The 22,447-nt window shown below is 44.0% G+C and overlaps 1 long non-coding RNA gene across 1 annotated transcript in view; it reads right to left on the bottom strand.

Moving 5' to 3' along the window:
* LOC307181292 overlaps positions 1-22,447 on the bottom strand; it is a 209,226-nt gene that overhangs the window by 101,552 nt on the left and 85,227 nt on the right. The gene's annotated exons all lie outside the window — the stretch shown is intronic.

Raw genomic sequence — 22,447 nt, 5'->3', positions numbered from 1 at the left:
AGCAAATGAAGACCCTTTGAAGTCATATTGCATGGTACCCATTCCACGGGTTTCAACTACCCAGGTTTAAGGTATTCTTCCTTCAGCTAAAACATGCATGTGGAACCTAGAGTATGATCAACCATGTGATCGGGAGACGTGTTCAAATATATCTCAGTTTTCCTCCCCTGGTACTCGGGTGCAACATTCCAGACGCTTTACTAACACTCTCCCCACTTGGAGAGTCAGTCCCTTTAACCTCCTGTTTGGCCCAGTTTGCAATTTCTGCGGACGATGAACAGGAATAGCGAGAACCAATGAGAGGCTAGCTGGAGGTGTCTGGACGGGCAAATTTAACTCTCATTTCCCACCAGGAAGAGGAATTAACCAAAGGCTCAGCATGCCGGGCCGGAACCAGATTAGGGCCTGAAGCCATCCTGCGGTGTTGCGGCCAGGTCACAAGAAAGCGAGTTGAAGAAAGGAGCTCAGGGGCACTGTAATTCACAAACCTGCAGAGTTATAAATGACAGCTATCGTCCAAAAATAGACTGAAGTAAGGCTGCCAAGAGGACTTGAAAGCGGGGCAGAATTGCAGGAAACCGATTTCAGGAGGTAGACTGGAATTGCATTGAAAGCATAGGAAAAGAGGCAGAAAGTCCACAATGATGCACTTGGCCAAAAAGGGCGTATGCGTTTTTTCCTGAATATATTCAGGAAAAAACGCATACGCCCTTTTTGGCCAACCAAGCAAGCTTGCAAAGGAAATCTGCACTACAATGAAGTCTCACTTCCCCCCGGTCAAAAGGGCCATCTGAAAAAAGTGTAAAATCCAGAAAGGCAACAGGCCATTGAGAACTGGGAGCCTTGTTATGCTGAAGGGCGGGATGTAAATTGCCAACAGACACTTGGGAGAATTGTATGGTGTTTCCTGAAACATCTAAAAAACAAAGCAACAGAGCCTAGGGCACTTCCACTTATGCTCCTATAGCTTAGGGAAATTAAAATCAAAAAGACACAGCTCCCCAAAGTTTGGAACGGCTCTGTTTACAAGAACCTCGTTTACAGTACAAGTTCAACATCGCAGAAAGTGAAAAATGGATAAAGAAGTTGTGGTATTCACTTACAAAGCAATATCACTCAGCAATGAAATCTATGTCATCAGGCCCTTAGCAGCACAATGAGTGGATTCAGGTATGATGATTCTAACTGAAATAAGTCACACAGAAAAAGAAACATCATCAGATATCAGTAATACACGGAATGGAAACTTGGCTACACAGGAACTGAATTACAGAACAGAACAGGGTCTCAAATTTAGAAAGACAACTTATGCTTGCTTAAGGGTAAAGGTGAGTTGGGGTGCTGCATAAAACCAGAGATTGAAATGAGCACAGATAAAGTTCCTTAAGCCAAATATGGAATAGACAAGAGCTACTCCTTGCTCAACGAAATGGACTCAACACCGCATATTAAACGCCTAAGAATGTACCTGACTTGTAAGTATCTTAAAACCTATGGATTGCTATGTCTCCAAAAGAGAATCAAGCATGTGTACAGGGGCATAAACGCAGCAGTGATAGGATTGGAGAGGTTCGGTGAGCAAATGAAGACCCTTTGAAGTCATATTGCATGGTACCCATTCCACGGGTTTCAACTACCCACTTTTAAGGTATTCTTCCTTCAGCTAAAACATGCATGTGGAACCTAGAGTATGATCAACCATGTGATCGGGAGACGTGTTCAAATATATCTCAGTTTTCCTCCCCTGGTACTCGGGTGCAACATTCCAGACGCTTTACTAACACTCTCCCCACTTGGAGAGTCAGTCCCTTTAACCTCCTGTTTGGCCCAGTTTGCAATTTCTGCGGACGATGAACAGGAATAGCGAGAACCAATGAGAGGCTAGCTGGAGGTGTCTGGACGGGCAAATTTAACTCTCATTTCCACCAGGAAGAGGAATTAACCAAAGGCTCAGCATGCCGGGCCGGAACCAGATTAGGGCCTGAAGCCATCCTGCGGTGTTGCGGCCAGGTCACAAGAAAGCGAGTTGAAGAAAGGAGCTCAGGGGCACTGTAATTCACAAACCTGCAGAGTTATAAATGACAGCTATCGTCCAAAAATAGACTGAAGTAAGGCTGCCAAGAGGACTTGAAAGTGGGGCAGAATTGCAGGAAACCGATTTCAGGAGGTAGACTGGAATTGCATTGAAAGCATAGGAAAAGAGGCAGAACGTCCACAATGATGCACTTGGCCAAAAAGGGCATATGCGTTTTTTCCTGAATATATTCAGGAAAAAACGCATACGCCCTTTTTGGCCAACCAAGCAAGCTTGCAAAGGAAATCTGCACTACAATGAAGTCTCACTTCCCCCCGGTCAAAAGGGCCATCGGAAAAACGTGTAAAATCCAGAAAGGCAGGACAGGCCATGGAGAACTGGGAGCCTTGTTATGCTGATGGGCGGGATGTAAATTGCCAACAACCACTCGGGAGAAGTGTATGGTGTTTCCTGAAACATCTAAAAAACAAAGCAACAGAACCTAGGGCACTTCCACTTATGGTCCTATAGCTTAGGGAAATTAAAATCAAAAAGACACAGCCACCCCAAAGTTTGGAATGGCTCTGTTTACAAGAACCTCGTTTACAGTACAAGTTCAACATCGCAGAAAGTGAAAAATGGATAAAGAAGTTGTGGTATTTACTTACAAAGCAATATCACTCAGCAATGAAATCTGTGTCATCAGGCCCTTAGCAGCACAATGAGTGGATTCAGGTATGATGATTCTAACTGGAATAAGTCACACAGAAAAAGAAACATCATAAGATATCAGTAATACACGGAATGTAAACTTGGCTACACAGGAACTGAATTACAGAACAGAACAGGGTCTCAAATTTAGAAAACCAACGTATTCTTGCTTAAGGGTAAAGGTGAGTTGGGGTGCTGCATAAAACCAGAGATTGAAATGAGCACAGATAAAGTTCCTTAAGCCAAATATGGAATAGACAAGAGCTACTCCTTGCTCAACGAAATGGACTCAACACGCCATATTAAACGCCTAAGAATGTACCTGACTAGTAAGTATCTTAAAACCTATGGATTGCTATGTCTCCGAAAGAGAATCAAGCATGTGTACAGGGGCATAAACGCAGCAGTGATAGGATTGGAGAGGTTCGGTGAGCAGATGAAGACCCTTTGAAGTCATATTGCATGGTACCCATTCCACGGGTTTCAACTACCCAGGTTTAAGGTATTCTTCCTTCAGCTAGAACATGCATGTGGAACCTAGAGTATGATCAACCATGTGATCGGGAGACGTGTTCAAATATGTCTCAGTTTTCCTCCCCTGGTACTCGGGTGCAACATTCCAGACGCTTTACTAACACTCTCCCCACTTGGAGAGTCAGTCCCTTTAACCTCCTGTTTGGCCCAGTTTGCAATTTCTGCGGAAGATGAACAGGAATAGCGAGAACCAATGAGAGGCTAGCTGGAGGTGTCTGGACGGGCAAATTTAACTCTCATTTCCCACCAGGAAGAGGAATTAACCAAAGGCTCCGCATGCCGGCCCGGAACCAGATTAGGGCCTGAAGCCATCCTGCGGTGTTGCGGCCAGGTCACAAGAAAGCGAGTTGAAGAAAGGAGCTCAGGGGCACTGTAATTCACAAACCTGCAGAGTTATAAATGACAGCTATCGTCCAAAAACAGACTGAAGTAAGGCTGCCAAGAGGACTTGAAAGCGGGGCAGAATTGCAGGAAACCGATTTCAGGAGGTAGACTGGAATTGCATTGAAAGCATAGGAAAAGAGGCAGAACGTCCACAATGATGCACTTGGCCAAAAAGGGCGTATGCGTTTTTTCCTGAATATATTCAGGAAAAAACGCATACGCTCTTTTTGGCCAACCAAGCAAGCTTGCAAAGGAAATCTGCACTACAATGAAGTCTCACTTCCCCCCGGTCAAAAGGGCCATCTGAAAAAAGTGTAAAATCCAGAAAGGCAGGACAGGCCATGGAGAACTGGGAGCCTTGTTATGCTGATGGGCGGGATGTAAATTGCCAACAACCACTCGGGAGAAGTGTATGGTGTTTCCTGAAACATCTAAAAAACAAAGCAACAGAGCCTAGGGCACTGCCACTTATGGTCCTATAGCTTAGGGAAATTAAAATCAAAAAGACACAGCCACCCCAAAGTTTGGGGCGCCTCTGTTTACAAGAACCTCGTTTACAGTAGAAGTTCAACATCGCAGAAAGTGAAAAATGGATAAAGAAGTTGTGGTATTTACTTACAAAGCAATATCACTCAGCAATGAAATCTGTGTCATCAGGCCCTTAGCAGCACAATGAGTGGATTCAGGTATGATGATTCTAACTGAAGTAAGTCACACAGAAAAAGAAACATCATAAGATATCAGTAATACACGGAATGTAAACTTGGCTACACAGGAACTGAATTACAGAACAGAACAGGGTCTCAAATTTAGAAAACCAACTTATGCTTGCTTAAGGGTAAAGGTGAGTTGGGGTGCTGCATAAAACCAGAGATTGAAATGAGCACAGATAAAGTTCCTTAAGTCAAATATGGAATAGACAAGAGCTACTCCTTGCTCAACGAAATGGACTCAACACCCCATATTAAACGCCTAAGAATGTACCTGACTAGTAAGTATCTTAAAACCTATGGATTGCTATGTCTCCGAAAGAGAATCAAGCATGTGTACAGGGGCATAAACGCAGCAGTGATAGGATTGGAGAGGTTCGGTGAGCAAATGAAGACCCTTTGAAGTCATATTGCATGGTACCCATTACACGGGTCTTAACTCTCCAGGTTTAAGGTATTCTTCCTTCAGCTAAAACATGCATGTGGAACCCAAGTATGATCAACCATGTGAACGGGAGACGTGTTCAAATATGTCTCAGTTTTCCTCCCCTGGTACTCGGGTGCAACATTCCAGACGCTTTACTAACACTCTCCCCACTTGGAGAGTCAGCGCCTTTAACCTCCTGTTTGGCCCAGTTTGCAATTTCTGCGGAAGATGAACAGGAATAGCGAGAACCAATGAGAGGCTAACTGGAGGTGTCTGGACGGGCAAATTTAACTCTCATTTCCCACCATGAAGAGGAAATAACCAAAGGCTCAGCGTGTCGTGCCGAAAACAGATTAGGGCCTGAAGCCAGCCTGCGGTGTTGCGGCCAGGTCACAAGAAAGCAAGTTGAAGAAAGGAGCTCAGGGGCACTGTAATTCACAAACCTGCAGAGTTATAAATGACAGCTATCGTCCAAAAATAGACTGAAGTAAGGCTGCCAAGAGGACTTGAAAGCGGGGCAGAATTGCAGGAAACCGATTTCAGGAGGTAGACTGGAATTGCATTGAAAGCATAGGAAAAGAGGCAGAACGTCCACAATGATGCACTTGGCCAAAAAGGGCGTATGCGTTTTTTCCTGAATATATTCAGGAAAAAACGCATACGCCCTTTTTGGCCAACCAAGCAAGCTTGCAAAGGAAATCTGCACTACAATGAAGTCTCACTTCCCCCCGGTCAAAAGGGCCATCTGAAAAACGTGTAAAATCCAGAAAGGCAGGACAGGCCATGGAGAACTGGGAGCCTTGTTATGCTGATGGGTGGGATGTAAATTTCCAACAACCACTCGGGAGAAGTGTATGGTGTTTCCTGAAACATCTAAAAAACAAAGCAACAGAACCTAGGGCACTTCCACTTATGGTCCTATAGCTTAGGGAAATTAAAATCAAAAAGACACAGCCACCCCAAAGTTTGGAACGGCTCTGTTTACAAGAACCTCGTTTACAGTACAAGTTCAACATCGCAGAAAGTGAAAAATGGATAAAGAAGTTGTGGTATTTACTTACAAAGCAATATCACTCAGCAATGAAATCTGTGTCATCAGGCCCTTAGCAGCACAATGAGTGGATTCAGGTATGATGATTCTAACTGAAATAAGTCACACAGAAAAAGAAACATCATAAGATATCAGTAATACACGGAATGTAAACTTGGCTACACAGGAACTGAATTACAGAACAGAACAGGGTCTCAAATTTAGAAAACCAACATATTCTTGCTTAAGGGTAAAGGTGAGTTGGGGTGCTGCATAAAACCAGAGATTGAAATGAGCACAGATAAAGTTCCTTAAGCCAAATATGGAATAGACAAGAGCTACTCCTTGCTCAACGAAATGGACTCAACACCCCATATTAAACGCCTAAGAATGTAACTGACTAGTAAGTATCTTAAAACCTATGGATTGCTATGTCTCCGAAAGAGAATCAAGCATGTGTACAGGGGCATAAACGCAGCAGTGATAGGATTGGAGAGGTTCGGTGAGCAAATGAAGACCCTTTGAAGTCATATTGCATGGTACCCATTCCACGGGTTTCAACTACCCAGGTTTAAGGTATTCTTCCTTCAGCTAGAACATGCATGTGGAACCTAGAGTATGATCAACCATGTGATCGGGAGACGTGTTCAAATATGTCTCAGTTTTCCTCCCCTGGTACTCGGGTGCAACATTCCAGACGCTTTACTAACACTCTCCCCACTTGGAGAGTCAGTCCCTTTAACCTCCTGTTTGGCCCAGTTTGCAATTTCTGCGGAAGATGAACAGGAATAGCGAGAACCAATGAGAGGCTAGCTGGAGGTGTCTGGACGGGCAAATTTAACTTTCATTTCCCACCAGGAAGAGGAATTAACCAAAGGCTCCGCATGCCGGCCCGGAACCAGATTAGGGCCTGAAGCCATCCTGCGGTGTTGCGGCCAGGTCACAAGAAAGCGAGTTGAAGAAAGGAGCTCAGGGGCACTGTAATTCACAAACCTGCAGAGTTATAAATGACAGCTATCGTCCAAAAATAGACTGAAGTAAGGCTGCCAAGAGGACTTGAAAGCGGGGCAGAATTGCAGGAAACCGATTTCAGGAGGTAGACTGGAATTGCATTGAAAGCATAGGAAAAGAGGCAGAACGTCCACAATGATGCACTTGGCCAAAAAGGGCGTATGCGTTTTTTCCTGAATATATTCAGGAAAAAACGCATACGCCCTTTTTGGCCAACCAAGCAAGCTTGCAAAGGAAATCTGCACTACAATGAAGTCTCACTTCCCCCCGGTCAAAAGGGCCATCTGAAAAAAGTGTAAAATCCAGAAAGGCAACAGGCCATTGAGAACTGGGAGCCTTGTTATGCTGAAGGGCGGGATGTAAATTGCCAACAGACACTTGGGAGAAGTGTATGGTGTTTCCTGAAACATCTAAAAAACAAAGCAACAGAGCCTAGGGCACTTCCACTTATGGTCCTATAGCTTAGGGAAATTAAAATCAAAAAGACACAGCTCCCCAAAGTTTGGAACGGCTCTGTTTACAAGAACCTCGTTTACAGTACAAGTTCAACATCGCAGAAAGTGAAAAATGGATAAAGAAGTTGTTGTATTCACTTACAAAGCAATATCACTCAGCAATGAAATCTATGTCATCAGTCCCTTAGCAGCACAATGAGTGGATTCAGGTATGATGATTCTAACTGAAATAAGTCACACAGAAAAAGAAACATCATCAGATATCAGTAATACACGGAATGGAAACTTGGCTACACAGGAACTGAATTACAGAACAGAACAGGGTCTCAAATTTAGAAAACCAACTAATTCTTGCTTAAGGGTAAATGTGAGTTGGGGTGCTGCATAAAACCAGAGATTGAAATGAGCACAAATAAAGTTCCTTAAGCCAAATATGGAATAGACAAGAGCTACTCCTTGCTCAACGAAATGGACTCAACACCGCATATTAAACGCCTAAGTATGTACCTGACTAGTAAGTATCTAAAAACCTATGGATTGCTATGTCTCCGAAAGAGAATCAAGCATGTGTACAGGGGCATAAACGCAGCAGTGATAGGATTGGAGAGGTTCGGTGAGCAAATGAAGACCCTTTGAAGTCATATTGCATGGTACCCATTCCACGGGTCTCAACTACCCAGGTTTAAGGTATTCTTCCTTCAGCTAAAACATGCATGTGGAACCTAGAGTATGATCAACCATGTGAACGGGAGACGTGTTCAAATATGTCTCAGTTTTCCTCCCCTGGTACTCAGGTGCAACATTCCAGACGCTTTACTAACACTCTCCCGACTTGGAGAGTCAGTCCCTTTAACCTCCTGTTTGGCCCAGTTTGCAATTTCTGCGGAGGATGAACAGGAATAGCGAGAACCAATGAGAGACTAGCTGGAGGTGTCTGGACGGGCAAATTTAACTCTCATTTCCCAACAGGAAGAGGAAATAACCAAAGGCTCAGCGTGCCGTACCGGAACCAGATTAGGGCCTGAAGCCATCCTGCGGTGTTGCGGCCAGCTCAAAAGAAAGCGAGTTGAAGAAAGGAGCTCAGGGGCACTGTAATTCACAAACCTGCAGAGTTATAAATGACAGCTATCGTCCAAAAATAGACTGAAGTAAGGCTGCCAAGAGGACTTGAAAGCGGGGCAGAATTGCAGGAAACCGATTTCAGGAGGTAGACTGGAATTGCATTGAAAGCATAGGAAAAGAGGCAGAACGTCCACAATGATGCACTTGGCCAAAAAGGGCGTATGCGCTTTTTCCTGAATATATTCAGGAAAAAACGCATACGCCCTTTTTGGCCAACCAAGCAAGCTTGCAAAGGAAATCTGCACTACAATGAAGTCTCACTTCCCCCCGGTCAAAAGGGCCATCTGAAAAAAGTGTAAAATCCAGAAAGGCAGGACAGGCCATGGAGAACTGGGAGCCTTGTTATGCTGATGGGCGGGATGTAAATTGCCAACAACCACTGGGGAGAAGTGTATGGTGTTTCCTGAAACATCTAAAAAACAAAGCAACAGAACCTAGGGCACTTCCACTTATGGTCCTATAGCTTAGGGAAATTAAAATCAAAAAGACACAGCCACCCCAAAGTTTGGAACGGCTCTGTTTACAAGAACCTCGTTTACAGTACAAGTTCAACATCGCAGAAAGTGAAAAATGGATAAAGAAGTTGTGGTATTTACTTACAAAGCAATATCACTCAGCAATGAAATCTGTGTCATCAGGCCCTTAGCAGCACAATGAGTGGATTCAGGTATGATGATTCTAACTGAAATAAGTCACACAGAAAAAGAAACATCATAAGATATCAGTAATACACGGAATGTAAACTTGGCTACACAGGAACTGCATTCCAAAACAGAACAGGGTCTCAAATTTAGAAAACCAACTTATTCTTGCTTAAGGGTAAAGGTGAGTTGGGGTGCTGCATAAAACCAGAGATTGAAATGAGCACAGATAAAGTTCCTTAAGCCAAATATGGAATAGACAAGAGCTACTCCTTGCTCAACGAAATGGACTCAACACCCCATATTAAACGCCTAAGTATGTAACTGACTAGTAAGTATCTTAAAACCTATGGATTGCTATGTCTCCGAAAGAGAATCAAGCATGTGTACAGGGGCGTAAACGCTGCAGTGATAGGATTGGAGAGGTTCGGTGAGCAAATGAAGACCCTTTGAAGTCATATTGCATGGTACCCATTCCACGGGTTTCAACTACCCAGGTTTAAGGTATTCTTCCTTCAGCTAAAACATGCATGTGGAACCTAGAGTATGATCAACCATGTGATCGGGAGACGTGTTCAAATATGTCTCAGTTTTCCTCCCCTGGTACTCGGGTGCAACATTCCAGACGCTTTACTAACACTCTCCCCACTTGGAGAGTCAGTCCCTTTAACCTCCTGTTTGGCCCAGTTTGCAATTTCTGCGGAAGATGAACAGGAATAGCGAGAACCAATGAGAGGCTAACTGGAGGTGTCTGGACGGGCAAATTTAACTCTCATTTCCCACCATGAAGAGGAAATAACCAAAGGCTCAGCGTGCCGTGCCGGAACCAGATTAGGGCCTGAAGCCAGCCTGCAGTGTTGCGGCCAGGTCACAAGAAAGCGAGTTGAAGAAAGAGCTCAGGGGCACTGTAATTCACAAACCTGCAGAGTTATAAATGACAGCTATCGTCCAAAAATAGACTGAAGTAAGGCTGCCAAGAGGACTTGAAAGCGGGGCAGAATTGCAGGAAACCGATTTCAGGAGGTAGACTGGAATTGCATTGAAAGCATAGGAAAAGAGGCAGAACGTCCACAATGATGCACTTGGCCAAAAAGGGCGTATGCGTTTTTTCCTGAATATATTCAGGAAAAAACGCATACGCCCTTTTTGGCCAACCAAGCAAGCTTGCAAAGGAAATCTGCACTACAATGAAGTCTCACTTCCCCCCGGTCAAAAGGGCCATCTGAAAAAACTGTAAAATCCAGAAAGGCAGGACAGGCCATGGAGAACTGGGAGCCTTGTTATGCTGATGGGCGGGATGTAAATTGCCAACAACCACTCGGGAGAAGTGTATGGTGTTTCCTGAAACATCTAAAAAACAAAGCAACAGAGCCTAGGGCACTTCCACTTATGGTCCTATAGCTTAGGGAAATTAAAATGAAAAAGACACAGCCACCCCAAAGTTTGGAACGGCTCTGTTTACAAGAACCTCGTTTACAGTAGAAGTTCAACATCGCAGAAAGTGAAAAATGGATAAAGAAGTTGTGGTATTTACTTACAAAGCAATATCACTCAGCAATGAAATCTGTGTCATCAGGCCCTTAGCAGCACAATGAGTGGATTCAGGTATGATGATTCTAACTGAAATAAGTCACACAGAAAAAGAAACATCATAAGATATCAGTAATACACGGAATGGAAACTTGGCTACACAGGAACTGAATTACAGAACAGAACAGGGTCTCAAATTTAGAAAACCAACTTATGCTTGCTTAAGGGGAAAGGTGAGTTGGGGTGCTGCATAAAACCAGAGATTGAAATGAGCACAGATAAAGTTCCTTAAGCCAAATATGGAATAGACAAGAGCTACTCCTTGCTCAACGAAATGGACTCAACACCCCATATTAAACGCCTAAGAATGTACCTGACTAGTAAGTATCTTAAAACCTATGGATTGCTATGTCTCCGAAAGAGAATCAAGCATGTGTACAGGGGCATAAACACAGCAGTGATAGGATTGGAGAGGTTCGGTGAGCAAATGAAGACCCTTTGAAGTCATATTGCATGGTACCCATTACACGGGTCTCAACTCTCCAGGTTTAAGGTATTCTTCCTTCAGCTAAAACATGCATGTGGAACCCAAGTATGATCAACCATGTGAACGGGAGACGTGTTCAAATATGTCTCAGTTTTCCTCCCCTGGTACTCGGGTGCAACATTCCAGACGCTTTACGAACACTCTCCCCACTTGGAGAGTCAGCGCCTTTAACCTCCTGTTTGGCCCAGTTTGCAATTTCTGCGGAAGATGAACAGGAATAGCGAGAACCAATGAGAGGCTAGCTGGAGGTGTCTGGACGGGCAAATTTAACTCTCATTTCCCACCAGGAAGAGGAAATAACCAAAGGCTCAGCGTGCCGTACCGGAACTAGATTAGGGCCTGAAGCCATCCTGCGGTGTTGCGGCCAGCTGAAAAGAAAGCGAGTTGAAGAAAGGAGCTCAGGGGCACTGTAATTCACAAACCTGCAGAGTTATAAATGACAGCTATCGTCCAAAAATAGACTGAAGTAAGGTTGCCAAGAGGACTTGAAAGCGGGGCAGAATTGCAGGAAACCGATTTCAGGAGGTAGACTGGAATTGCATTGAAAGCATAGGAAAAGAGGCAGAACGTCCACAATGATGCACTTGGCCAAAAAGGGCGTATGCGTTTTTTCCTGAATATATTCAGGAAAAAACGCATACGCCCTTTTTGGCCAACCAAGCAAGCTTGCAAAGGAAATCTGCACTACAATGAAGTCTCACTTCCCCCCGGTCAAAAAGGCCATCTGAAAAAAGTGTAAAATCCAGAAAGGCAGGACAGGCCATGGAGAACTGGGAGCCTTGTTATGCTGATGGGCGGGATGTAAATTGCCAACAACCACTCGGGAGAAGTGTATGGTGTTTCCTGAAACATCTAAAAAACAAAGCAACAGAACCTAGGGCACTTCCACTTATGGTCCTATAGCTTAGGGAAATTAAAATCAAAAAGACACAGCCACCCCAAAATTTGGGACGCCTCTGTTTACAAGAACCTCGTTTACAGTACAAGTTCAACATCGCAGAAAGTGAAAAATGGATAAAGAAGTTGTGGTATTTACTTACAAAGCAATATCACTCAGCAATGAAATCTGTGTCATCAGGCCCTTAGCAGCACAATGAGTGGATTCAGGTATGATGATTCTAACTGAAATAAGTCACACAGAAAAAGAAACATCATAAGATATCAGTAATACACGGAATGTAAACTTGGCTACACAGGAACTGAATTACAGAACAGAACAGGGTCTCAAATTTAGAAAACCAACTTATGCTTGCTTAAGGGTAAAGGTGAGTTGGGGTGCTGCATAAAACCAGAGATTGAAATGAGCACAGATAAAGTTCCTTAAGCCAAATATGGAATAGACAAGAGCTACTCCTTGCTCAACGAAATGGACTCAACACCCCATATTAAACGCCTAAGAATGTACCTGACTAGTAAGTATCTTAAAACCTATGGATTGCTATGTCTCCGAAAGAGAATCAAGCATGTGTACAGGGGCATAAACGCAGCAGTGATAGGATTGGAGAGGTTCGGTGAGCAAATGAAGACCCTTTGAAGTCATATTGCATGGTACCCATTCCACGGGTTTCAACTACCCAGGTTTAAGGTATTCTTCCTTCAGCTAAAACATGCATGTGGAACCTAGAGTATGATCAACCATGTGATCGGGCGACGTGTTCAAATATGTCTCAGTTTTCCTCCCCTGGTACTCGGGTGCAACATTCCAGACGCTTTACTAACACTCTCCCCACTTGGAGAGTCAGTCCCTTTAACCTCCTGTTTGGCCCAGTTTGCAATTTCTGCGGAAGATGAACAGGAATAGCGAGAACCAATGAGAGGCTAACTGGAGGTGTCTGGACGGGCAAATTTAACTCTCATTGCCCACCAGGAAGAGGAATTAACCAAAGGCTCAGCATGCCGGGCCGGAACCAGATTAGGGCCTGAAGCCATCCTGCGGTGCTGCGGCCAGCTCAAAAGAAAGCGAGTTGAAGAAAGGAGCTCAGGGGCACTGTAATTCACAAACCTGCAGAGTTATAAATGACAGCTATCGTCCAAAAATAGACTGAAGTAAGGCTGCCAAGAGGAGTTGAAAGCAGGGCAGAATTGCAGGAAACCGATTTCAGGAGGTAGACTGGAATTGCATTGAAAGCATAGGAAAAGAGGCAGAACGTCCACAATGATGCACTTGGCCAAAAAGGGCGTATGCGTTTTTTCCTGAATATATTCAGGAAAAAACGCATACGCCATTTTTGGCCAACCAAGCAAGCTTGCAAAGGAAATCTGCACTACAATGAAGTCTCACTTCCCCCCGGTCAAAAGGGCCATCTGAAAAAAGTGTAAAATCCAGAAAGGCAGGACAGGCCATGGAGAACTGGGAGCCTTGTTATGCTGATGGGCAGGATGTAAATTGCCAACAACCACTCGGGAGAAGTGTATGGTGTTTCCTGAAACATCTAAAAAACAAAGCAACAGAACCTAGGGCACTTCCACTTATGGTCCTATAGCTTAGGGAAATTAAAATCAAAAAGACACAGCCACCCCAAAGTTTGGGACGCCTCTGTTTACAAGAACCTCGTTTACAGTACAAGTTTAACATCACAGAAAGTGAAAAATGGATAAAGAACTTGTGGTACTTACGTACAATGCAGTATCACTCAGCAATGAAATCTATGTCATCAGGCCCATAGCAGCATAATGAGTGGATTCAGGTACGATGATTCTAACTGAAATAAGTCACACAGAAAAAGAAACATCATAAGATATCACTAATACACGGAATGTAAACTTGGCTACACAGGAACTGCATTCCAAAACAGAACAGGGTCTCAAACTTAGAAAACCAACTTATGCTTGCTTAAGGGTAAAGGTGAGTTGGGGTGCTGCATAAAACCAGAGATTGAAATGAGCACAGATAAAGTTCCTTAAGCCAAATATGGAATAGACAAGAGCTACTCCTTGCTCAACGAAATGGACTCAAAACACCATATTAAACCCCTAAGAATGTACCTGACTAGTAAGTATCTTAAAACCTATGGATTGCTATGTCTCCAAAAGAGAATCAAGCGTGTGTACAGGGGCATAAACGCAGCAGTGATAGGATTGGAGAGGTTCGGTGAGCAAATGAAGACCCTTTGAAGTCATATTGCATGGTACCCATTCCACGCGTCTCAACTCTCCATGTTTAAGGTATTCTTCCTTCAGCTAAAACATGCATGTGGAACCCAGAGTATGATCAACCATGTGAATGGGAGACGTGTTCAAATATGTCTCAGTTTTCCTCCCCTGGTACTCGGGTGCAACATTCCAGACGCTTTACTAACACTCTCCCGACTTGGAGAGTCAGTCCCTTTAACCTCCTGTTTGGCCCAGTTTGCAATTTCTGCGGAAGATGAACAGGAATAGCGAGAACCAATGAGAGACTAGCTGGAGGTGTCTGGACGGGCAAATTTAACTCTCATTTCCCACCAGGAAGAGGAATTAACCAAAGGCTCAGCATGCCGGGCCGGAACCAGATTAGGGCCTGAAGCCATCCTGCGGTGTTGCGGCCAGCTCAAAAGAAAGCGAGTTGAAGAAAGGAGCTCAGGGGCACTGTAATTCACAAACCTGCAGAGTTATAAATGACAGCTATCGTCCAAAAATAGACTGAAGTAAGGCTGCCAAGAGGACTTGAAAGCGGGGCAGAATTGCAGGAAACCGATTTCAGGAGGTAGACTGGAATTGCATTGAAAGCATAGGAAAAGAGGCAGAAAGTCCACAATGATGCACTTGGCCAAAAAGGGCGTATGCGTTTTTTCCTGAATATATTCAGGAAAAAACGCATACGCCCTTTTTGGCCAACCAAGCAAGCTTGCAAAGGAAATCTGCACTACAATGAAGTCTCACTTCCCCCCGGTCAAAAGGGCCATCTGAAAAAAGTGTAAAATCCAGAAAGGCAACAGGCCATTGAGAACTGGGAGCCTTGTTATGCTGAAGGGCGGGATGTAAATTGCCAACAGACACTTGGGAGAAGTGTATGGTGTTTCCTGAAACATCTAAAAAACAAAGCAACAGAGCCTAGGGCACTTCCACTTATGGTCCAATAGCTTAGGGAAATTAAAATCAAAAAGACACAGCTCCCCAAAGTTTGGAACGGCTCTGTTTACAAGAACCTCGTTTACAGTACAAGTTCAACATCACAGAAAGTGAAAAATGGATAAAGAAGTTGTGGGATTTACTTACAAAGCAATATCACTCAGCAATGAAATCTATGTCATCAGGCCCTTAGCAGCACAATGAGTGGATTCAGGTATGATGATTCTAACTGAAATAAGTCACACAGAAAAAGAAACATCATAAGATATCAGTAATACACGGAATGTAAACTTGGCTACACAGGAACTGAATTACAGAACAGAACAGGGTCTCAAATTTAGAAAGACAACTTATGCTTGCTTAAGGGTAAAGGTGAGTTGGGGTGCTGCATAAAACCAGAGATTGAAATGAGCACAGATAAAGTTCCTTAACCCAAATATGGAATAGACAAGAGCTACTCCTTGCTCAACGAAATGGACTCAACACCGCATATTAAACGCCTAAGAATGTACCTGACTTGTAAGTATCTTAAAACCTATGGATTGCTATGTCTCCAAAAGAGAATCAAGCATGTGTACAGGGGCATAAACGCAGCAGTGATAGGATTGGAGAGGGTCGGTGAGCAAATGAAGACCCTTTGAAGTCATATTGCATGGTACCCATTCCACGGGTTTCAACTACCCAGGTTTAAGGTATTCTTCCTTCAGCTAAAACATGCATGTGGAACCTAGAGTATGATCAACCATGTGATCGGGAGACGTGTTCAAATATGTCTCAGTTTTCCTCCCCTGGTACTCGGGTGCAACATTCCAGACGCTTTACTAACACTCTCCCCACTTGGAGAGTCAGTCCCTTTAACCTCCTGTTTGGCCCAGTTTGCAATTTCTGCGGAAGATGAACAGGAATAGCGAGAACCAATGAGAGGCTAGCTGGAGGTGTCTGGACGGGCAAATTTAACTCTCATTTCCCACCAGGAAGAGGAATTAACCAAAGGCTCAGCATGCCGGGCCGGAACCAGATTAGGGCCTGAAGCCATCCTGCGGTGTTGCGGCCAGGTCACAAGAAAGCGAGTTGAAGAAAGGAGCTCAGGGGCACTGTAATTCACAAACCTGCAGAGTTATAAATGACAGCTATCGTCCAAAAATAGACTGAAGTAAGGCCGCCAAGAGGACTTGAAAGCAGGGCAGAATTGCAGGAAACCGATTTCAGGAGGTAGACTGGAATTGCATTGAAAGCATAGGAAAAGAGGCAGAACGTCCACAATGATGCACTTGGCCAAAAAGGGCGTATGCGTTTTTTCCTGAATATATTCAGGAAAAAACGCATACGCCCTTTTTGGCCAACCAAGCAAGCTTGCAAAGGAAATCTGCACTACAATGAAGTCTCACTTCCCCCCGGTCAAAAGGGCCATCTGAAAAAAGTGTAAAATCCAGAAAGGCAGGACAGGCCATGGAGAACTGGGAGCCTTGTTATGCTGATGGGCGGGATGTAAATTGCCAACAACCACTCGGGAGAAGTGTATGGTGTTTCCTGAAACATCTAAAAAACAAAGCAACAGAGCCTAGGGCACTGCCACTTATGGTCCTATAGCTTAGGGAAATTAAAATCAAAAAGACACAGCCACCCCAAAGTTTGGGGCACCTCTGTTTACAAGAACCTCGTTTACAGTACAAGTTCAACATCGCAGAAAGTGAAAAATGGATAAAGAAGTTGTGGTATTTACTTACAAAGCAATATCACTCAGCAATGAAATCTGTGTCATCAGGCCCTTAGCAGCACAATGAGTGGATTCAGGTATGATGATTCTAACTGAAGTAAGTCACACAGAAAAAGAAACATCATAAGATATCAGTAATACACGGAATGTAAACTTGGCTACACAGGAACTGAATTACAGAACAGAACAGGGTCTCAAATTTAGAAAACCAACTTATGCTTGCTTAAGGGTAAAGGTGAGTTGGGGTGCTGCATAAAACCAGAGATTGAAATGAGCACAGATAAAGTTCCTTAAGTCAAATATGGAATAGACAAGAGCTACTCCTTGCTCAACGAAATGGACTCAACACCGCATATTAAACGCCTAAGAATGTACCTGACTAGTAAGTATCTTAAAACCTATGGATTGCTATGTCTCCGAAAGAGAATCAAGCATGTGTACAGGGGCATAAACGCAGCAGTGATAGGATTGGAGAGGTTCGGTGAGCAAATGAAGACCCTTTGAAGTCATATTGCATGGTACCCATTACACGGGTCTTAACTCTCCAGGTTTAAGGTATTCTTCCTTCAGCTAAAACATGCATGTGGAACCCAAGTATGATCAACCATGTGAACGGGAGACGTGTTCAAATATGTCTCAGTTTTCCTCCCCTGGTACTCGGGTGCAACATTCCAGACGCTTTACTAACACTCTCCCCACTTGGAGAGTCAGCGCCTTTAACCTCCTGTTTGGCCCAGTTTGCAATTTCTGCGGAAGATGAACAGGAATAGCGAGAACCAATGAGAGGCTAGCTGGAGGTGTCTGGACGGGCAAATTTAACTCTCATTTCCCACCAGGAAGAGGAATTAACCAAAGGCCCAGCATGCCGGCCCAGAACCAGATTAGGGCCTGAAGCCATCCTGCGGTGTTGCGGCCAGGTCACAAGAAAGCGAGTTGAAGAAAGGAGCTCAGGGGCACTGTAATTCACAAACCTGCAGAGTTATAAATGACAGCTATCGTCCAAAAATAGACTGAAGTAAGGCTGCCAAGAGGACTTGAAAGCGGGGCAGAATTGCAGGAAACCGATTTCAGGAGGTAGACTGGAATTGCATTGAAAGCATAGGAAAAGAGGCAGAAAGTCCACAATGATGCACTTGGCCAAAAAGGGCGTATGCGTTTTTTCCTGAATATATTCAGGAAAAAACGCATACGCCCTTTTTGGCCAACCAAGCAAGCTTGCAAAGGAAATCTGCACTACAATGAAGTCTCACTTCCCCCCGGTCAAAAGGGCCATCTGAAAAAAGTGTAAAATCCAGAAAGGCAACAGGCCATTGAGAACTGGGAGCCTTGTTATGCTGAAGGGCGGGATGTAAATTGCCAACAGACACTTGGGAGAAGTGTATGGTGTTTCCTGAAACATCTAAAAAACAAAGCAACAGAGCCTAGGGCACTTCCACTTATGGTCCTATAGCTTAGGGAAATTAAAATCAAAAAGACACAGCTCCCCAAAGTTTGGAACGGCTCTGTTTACAAGAACCTCGTTTACAGTACAAGTTCAACATCGCAGAAAGTGAAAAATGGATAAAGAAGTTGTGGTATTCACTTACAAAGCAATATCACTCAGCAATGAAATCTGTGTCATCAGGCCCTTAGCAGCACAATGAGTGGATTCAGGTATGATGATTCTAACTGAAGTATGTCACACAGAAAAAGAAACATCATAAGATATCAGTAATACACGGAATGTAAACTTGGCTACACAGGAACTGAATTACAGAACAGAACAGGGTCTCAAATTTAGAAAACCAACTTATGCTTGCTTAAGGGTAAAGGTGAGTTGGGGTGCTGCATAAAACCAGAGATTGAAATGAGCACAGATAAAGTTCCTTAAGTCAAATATGGAATAGACAAGAGCTACTCCTTGCTCAGCGAAATGGACTCAACACCGCATATTAAACGCCTAAGAATGTACCTGACTAGTAAGTATCTTAAAACCTATGGATTGCTATGTCTCCGAAAGAGAATCAAGCATGTGTACAGGGGCATAAACGCAGCAGTGATAGGATTGGAGAGGTTCGGTGAGCAAATGAAGACCCTTTGAAGTCATATTGCATGGTACCCATTACACGGGTCTTAACTCTCCAGGTTTAAGGTATTCATCCTTCAGCTAAAACATGCATGTGGAACCCAAGTATGATCAACCATGTGAACGGGAGACGTGTTCAAATATGTCTCAGTTTTCCTCCCCTGGTACTCGGGTGCAACATTCCAGACGCTTTACTAACACTCTCCCCACTTGGAGAGTCACCGCCTTTAACCTCCTGTTTGGCCCAGTTTGCAATTTCTGCGGAAGATGAACAGGAATAGCGAGAACCAATGAGAGACTAGCTGGAGGTGTCTGGACGGGCAAATTTAACTCTCATTTCCCACCAGGAAGAGGAAATAACCAAAGGATCAGCGTGCCGTGCCGGAATCAGATTAGGGCCTGAAGCCATCCTGCGGTGTTGCGGCCAGGTCACAAGAAAGCGAGTTGAAGAAAGGAGCTCTGGGGCACTGTAATTCACAAACCTGCAGAGTTATAAATGACAGCTATCGTCCAAAAATAGACTGAAGTAAGGCTGCCAAGAGGACTTGAAAGTGGGGCAGAATTGCAGGAAACCGATTTCAGGAGGTAGACTGGAATTGCATTGAAAGCATAGGAAAAGAGGCAGAACGTCCACAATGATGCACTTGGCCAAAAAGGGCGTATGCGTTTTTTCCTGAATATATTCAGGAAAAAACGCATACGCCCTTCTTGGTCAACCAAGCAAGCTTGCAAAGGAAATCTGCACTACAATGAAGTCTCACTTCCCCCCGGTCAAAAGGGCCATCTGAAAAAAGTGTAAAATCCAGAAAGGCAGGACAGGCCATGGAGAACTGGGAGCCTTGTTATGCTGATGGGCGGGATGTAAATTGCCAACAACCACTCCGGAGAAGTGTATGGTGTTTCCTGAAACATCTAAAAAACAAAGCAACAGAGCCTAGGGCACTGCCACTTATGGTCCTATAGCTTAGGGAAATTAAAATCAAAAAGACACAGCCACCCCAAAGTTTGGGACGCCTCTGTTTACAAGAACCTCGTTTACAGTACAAGTTCAACATCGCAGAAAGTGAAAAATGGATAAAGAAGTTGTGGTATTTACTTACAAAGCAATATCACTCAGCAATAAAAAATCTGTGTCATCAGGCCCTTAGCAGCACAATGAGTGGATTCAGGTATGATGATTCTAACTGAAATAAGTCACACAGAAAAAGAAACATCATAAGATATCAGTAATACACGGAATGTAAACTTGGCTACACAGGAACTGAATTACAGAACAGAACAGGGTCTCAAATTTAGAAAACCAACGTATTCTTGCTTAAGGGTAAAGGTGAGTTGGGGTGCTGCATAAAACCAGAGATTGAAATGAGCACAGATAAAGTTCCTTAAGCCAAATATGGAATAGACAAGAGCTACTCCTTGCTCAACGAAATGGACTCAACACCCCATATTAAACGCCTAAGAATGTACCTGACTAGTAAGTATCTTAAAACCTATGGATTGCTATGTCTCTGAAAGAGAATCAAGCATGTGTACAGGGGCATAAACGCAGCAGTGATAGGATTGGAGAGGTTCGGTGAGCAGATGAAGACCCTTTGAAGTCATATTGCATGGTACCCATTCCACGGGTTTCAACTACCCAGGTTTAAGGTATTCTTCCTTCAGCTAAAACATGCATGTGGAACCTAGAGTATGATCAACCATGTGATCGGGAGACGTGTTCAAATATGTCTCAGTTTTCCTCCCCTGGTACTCGGGTGCAACATTCCAGACGCTTTACTAACACTCTCCCGACTTGGAGAGTCAGTCCCTTTAACCTCCTGTTTGGCCCAGTTTGCAATTTCTGCGGAAGATGAACAGGAATAGCGAGAACCAATGAGAGGCTAGCTGGAGGTGTCTGGACGGGCAAATTTAACTCTCATTTCCCACCAGGAAGAGGAATTAACCAAAGGCCCAGCATGCCGGCCCAGAACCAGATTAGGGCCTGAAGCCATCCTGCGGTGTTGCGGCCAGGTCACAAGAAAGCGAGTTGAAGAAAGGAGCTCAGGGGCACTGTAATTCACAAACCTGCAGAGTTATAAATGACAGCTATCGTCCAAAAATAGACTGAAGTAAGGCTGCCAAGAGGACTTGAAAGCGGGGCAGAATTGCAGGAAACCGATTTCAGGAGGTAGACTGGAATTGCATTGAAAGCATAGGAAAAGAGGCAGAAAGTCCACAATGATGCACTTGGCCAAAAAGGGCGTATGCGTTTTTTCCTGAATATATTCAGGAAAAAACGCATACGCCCTTTTTGGCCAACCAAGCAAGCTTGCAAAGGAAATCTGCACTACAATGAAGTCTCACTTCCCCCCGGTCAAAAGGGCCATCTGAAAAAAGTGTAAAATCCAGAAAGGCAACAGGCCATTGAGAACTGGGAGCCTTGTTATGCTGAAGGGCGGGATGTAAATTGCCAACAGACACTTGGGAGAAGTGTATGGTGTTTCCTGAAACATCTAAAAAACAAAGCAACAGAGCCTAGGGCACTTCCACTTATGGTCCTATAGCTTAGGGAAATTAAAATCAAAAAGACACAGCTCCCCAAAGTTTGGAACGGCTCTGTTTACAAGAACCTCGTTTACAGTACAAGTTCAACATCGCAGAAAGTGAAAAATGGATAAAGAAGTTGTGGTATTCACTTACAAAGCAATATCACTCAGCAATGAAATCTGTGTCATCAGGCCCTTAGCAGCACAATGAGTGGATTCAGGTATGATGATTCTAACTGAAGTAAGTCACACAGAAAAAGAAACATCATAAGATATCAGTATACACGGAATGTAAACTTGGCTACACAGGAACTGAATTACAGAACAGAACAGGGTCTCAAATTTAGAAAACCAACTTATGCTTGCTTAAGGGTAAAGGTGAGTTGGGGTGCTGCATAAAACCAGAGATTGAAATGAGCACAGATAAAGTTCCTTAAGTCAAATATGGAATAGACAAGAGCTACTCCTTGCTCAGCGAAATGGACTCAACACCGCATATTAAACGCCTAAGAATGTACCTGACTAGTAAGTATCTTAAAACCTATGGATTGCTATGTCTCCGAAAGAGAATCAAGCATGTGTACAGGGGCATAAACGCAGCAGTGATAGGATTGGAGAGGTTCGGTGAGCAAATGAAGACCCTTTGAAGTCATATTGCATGGTACCCATTACACGGGTCTTAACTCTCCAGGTTTAAGGTATTCTTCCTTCAGCTAAAACATGCATGTGGAACCCAAGTATGATCAACCATGTGAACGGGAGACGTGTTCAAATATGTCTCAGTTTTCCTCCCCTGGTACTCGGGTGCAACATTCCAGACGCTTTACTAACACTCTCCCCACTTGGAGAGTCAGCGCCTTTAACCTCCTGTTTGGCCCAGTTTGCAATTTCTGCGGAAGATGAACAGGAATAGCGAGAACCAATGAGAGACTAGCTGGAGGTGTCTGTACGGGCAAATTTAACTCTCATTTCCC

The sequence above is a fragment of the Stenella coeruleoalba genome (assembly GCF_951394435.1).
Source record: "Stenella coeruleoalba genome assembly, contig: scaffold_249, whole genome shotgun sequence".
Taxonomy (NCBI): Eukaryota; Metazoa; Chordata; class Mammalia; order Artiodactyla; family Delphinidae; genus Stenella; species Stenella coeruleoalba.
This window is presented reverse-complemented; position numbering and strand designations above follow the sequence as displayed.